We start from the raw sequence: 3,983 nt of genomic DNA, 5'->3' as shown, positions 1-3,983 counted from the left end.
CCCCCCCCCCCCCCCCCCCCCACACACACACACACACACACGCATCGCTCGACACTCGCCTTTTCTCCTGCATCAGCGTTACATTTCTGTCTGCGGCTGCAGAGTTTGCAGCCCAGATTGCAGAGGTTACACGTCAGATAAATGTAAATCATTCATTAGACATTCTGTGACAGCATGGAGCTGGAATTTTATGCTCGATCACTAATGCGTAGCTTTATTTAACTATAAACTGCAAAACGACATACTGTGATTGTGCCCAGTCGCCCGTTCAGAGAAACCTTGAGCGTTCACTCACGTTACTGTCTCCTGGGATTTTTAAAAGTAGAGAAGCTGTCAGTCTGAATGGTGACCACTAGGTGACACCACCACCTTGGTCCTGTTCTCTGCCTGCCAGCTGCGCTCTCTGTCCCTCCTTACGTCTGATATTTTCCTACAGTGTTCCAAGGAAGAAGAAGAAGAAGAAGAAAAAAGAAAGCTCTTTAAAGGGCTGTAATTACGGATAAGAGTGGGAAAGTGGCAGTGTTAACACTGTGCAGAGCCAAGCTGTCCTCCTTTGTACTGTCAAAGTGCTCCAAAGTAGAAACCTTTTGAATGAACTCTCGCTGGAATTGGCCTGATATCATTTTCACAGTATTTTTGATTTGTCCACATGCCAGTTACTGCTCATCAGCGACACTTTGCTTTCATCAGCTGTACACACACAGCGACAGGTTTTTATCAAACATTTAACAGTTTTAGGATGATATTAACTGTGGTTCAGCGAGAGCAAGAGATGATTTCAGACAACCTTGGTTCTACATGTCAGCAACTACTCTCTAATGCAGGTTTAGCTCTTTGGAAGTATCTGAAGGTGGACTTCAAATGAAACACTTTATTGTATTTTTAGATAAGCTGTTTCAGAACATCCACATTAATGTGGGATGCAGTTTTAGAATTAGAAGCCTATAACAGTCCTTGAAGGAATGCATATCACCCGCTGCCTTTCATGCCAGAGTTCTACACTAAGATCATCCTATGTTGAGAAATTTTGGCCAAGCTTCGAAAATAACATTACATGCAATCTCATATGCTTTATCGCAAGATGTCACTCTCAGAGTGTGTATTGCAAATGAGTCTCAGCTACTACCACATCAAAATTTAGCTCAGTATACCTAAAACTGACTGATTTATAGTCGTTTTTGAGGTGGCTTATGTCGATTAGCTGTGGTGGCCATCTTGAATTAGACTAATTTGAAACGTGAATCAGCTGTCGATGTACTCCCAGTGATAAGTTTCTGGGAGTTTCATTAAAATCAGTCCACTAGTTCATGAGATATTTTGCTAACAGACAAACAGGGTCGACTCCAATAGTTGATGCTACATTTTTAAACACATATTTTGCACTTAAGAGTATGTGTTGTGAATGATTCTCAGTTACAACAAGGTCAATATCTGTAAAAAATTATGTGAATTGTTGCCATATTTTAATGTTTTTTTAATACGAGACAGCTATGGCGGCCAATTTGGCAAATGTATATTTAATTATTTGTTCTGAAAGTTTCATTAAAACCCACTCAGTGGTTCATAAGAAACACAAAGACACAGACAAAAACATACTGTCCACCAACAAATTGATCTTATAATAGGTCCAACATAAGTGAAAGAAAAAAAGTTTGTAAAAACTCGCTAATGTCACTCACAAAAGATATAAAAACTGAAATGTAGGTGGAAAGTCTTGTACGGATGTTTAAATTTGTAACAAATGTTTGTCACCTCAGTTAGATTTGGAGAAAGTAAAATAAATAAAGAAAAAAAAGAAAAAAGTCGTGGTGTCCATGGTGTCTGTGGCACCACTCTCACTGTCAGTGAGCAGCGCTCCTGCTGACAGCTCTGGAGACGGACAGTTGTCCCCAAAGAGACAGGCGACAGCTGAGTCCAGACATCTGGAGGCCCCCCGGGTGTCCGATGTGAGGGGCCAAAGTTTTTAACCAGCGTCAAACGTGACATTACTCTGACTTTACGCACGAAGAAAGCGAGAAGCGTCTCCTTGGAGATGGAGAAGCGCAAATGAAAGTGCACAGATTCTTTTTGAGCAGCTTATCTGAAACTCGGAGTTGAGAAAACTGAAGGTGCTGCACCGAAGCGCACTTTTCTTTTTTTCTGCTTTTGCGCAATTTCAAAAGCACAAAACCTAACGAGCCCAGAGATCTGCCCGAGCAAACGAGGGGTGAATTGGTAAATTATTCCTTTTAAATGAGAACAAATAAATAAATAAAAACACCCACTTACCCCCGAAAGTGTTCAGAAGCAGCAGACCGAGTATCCAGAGAAAAGGGACTGACGCTGCGCCTCATCCGGGTCAGATGCAAAGAAAAAAGAAAAAAAAAGAAAAGTCCAAACAGGCAGCACCGCTGCTGCGCCGCAGAACTGAGCCAAGCGATCTGTTTAAGCCTCATATATGCTGACTGCACCGGAGTGTGGAGCTGAGCGAGCTGCGGGCTGGCTTTGCGCACTGTGCGTGTCTCCGCACCGCGCAGCGCTCTCTGGACCGGGGGCACGGTGCGCTGTGGCGCTGCTCGGCGGTCACGGCGAAATGACATTAGCGCTGCTTCCTGCCTATTGGCTCAAACATGAAGCCCCCCCACCAATCCTGGAGAGACGGACCAGTCTCTCCAACGCAGCGGACAAACACTCCTGAAAGTTTAACTCTTAGTAACTGCTGCAGGGGAAGGTGTGAGATACAAAAAAATCACTGTTGCTGCTTGTATATATAGAATGTTTGCCTATGGCATTTTGCTGTTTTTCTGTCAGAAGTTTTCATCCACTCACCATGGGCATGGATGTTAATTTATTTGGACTTTCAATAATGGATTTGAATCACCACTTTTCCTGGATGAGATGATGATACAACACACAACGTCACTTCTCTAATCCACCCAGGCTCAAATGCACACAAACATTTACCTCAATCTTTTATGAAGTGGTTCTGAAGGCTCTGCAATGTATTTTAACTTGACATGGCCAAGCCCTATTAACTTCACCTTCATGGTCATGATTGACTGCAGCTGGTACTTTCTCTTTGCCAGCGTTAAAGGGATTTGTTTGACAGCACTTGTCGAACTGACCAATACTCATCTGTCTCCCTCACATGAAGGAAAATCAGTTAGGGTGTTCAGGAACAACCCAGGAACCACCGAGGCTAAATCCTGCCATGGACTGGAAGCTTGCTGGAACACCAGTGCCATTGAAGTGAGCTTTACTGAGAGGAAGTAAAAAAAGGTTTCTGCTCCACAAGTGACACCTTCATGCTCAACAAGAAAATCACAGCTGCCTACATGGACAAGCCAAATGCCTTGCAGAAAAAAAAATTATTTTGGTCAGATGAGCAATAGATTGTGCTACTTGGCTACAGTTACTAAAATGATGTTTGGAGGAGTCAATGTGAAGCTTTCAACCTAAGTGCACTGTACCAGCAGTCAAGCACGGTGGTGGTAGCATCATGCTGTGGGCCTGTTTTACTGCTAGTGTGCTGCAAGTGGATGGAGCAAAGAAATCAAAGAACCACCTTCAAATTCTTTAACTTCACCTCAAGTTAACAGCTAGATGGTTGAAATTTGAAAACAACTGGGCATTCTAACAGGACATTGAGCTAAAAGACACACCAGAACTGGTTTTGGATTGATAAAGCAGGCTAACATTAAGCTTCTAGCATGGCTTTCAACAAGGCCCAACCTCGTCACATGGACTATGCTGAACAGCAGAATCTTTGCCAGGAAACCAACCAATTTAAACAAACTCAACAAATTCTACCAGGAAAAGTTGTTCAGCCAGAATATCCAGGCAGCAAATTCTTGTTTTTAAAAATCTGTGAAGCTATATATTATATAATCATTCCACCACGGAAGAAGAATGATTCAGATCAACCATTAAAAGCCCAAAACGAGGACACGATGAGTTGGTGTAAACTTCGGACCACAGCTGTATGTGCACAGAGCAACACTTCA

General features: G+C 42.8%; 1 protein-coding gene across 2 annotated transcripts in view; it reads right to left on the bottom strand.

Moving 5' to 3' along the window:
* The window catches only part of prickle1a (prickle homolog 1a), a 24,457-nt gene extending 21,874 nt beyond the window's left edge, over positions 1-2,583 (bottom strand). The window contains exons 1-2 of one of the 2 annotated variants that reach the window (XM_017406009.3): positions 2,269-2,583; positions 296-430 (exon numbers count right to left, since the gene is read on the bottom strand). The gene's annotated coding sequence lies outside the window, so the exon portion shown is untranslated. The remainder of the gene's footprint in view (positions 1-295; positions 431-2,268) is intronic. The other variant, XM_017406007.3, reaches the window with a different exon arrangement.
* Between the last annotated feature and the right edge of the window lie 1,400 nt (positions 2,584-3,983).

This window comes from Kryptolebias marmoratus, linkage group LG11, assembly GCF_001649575.2.
Source record: "Kryptolebias marmoratus isolate JLee-2015 linkage group LG11, ASM164957v2, whole genome shotgun sequence".
Lineage (NCBI taxonomy): Eukaryota > Metazoa > Chordata > Actinopteri > Cyprinodontiformes > Rivulidae > Kryptolebias > Kryptolebias marmoratus.
The sequence above is the reverse complement of the archived record's forward strand: the minus strand, read 5'-3'. Positions and strand labels throughout refer to the sequence as shown.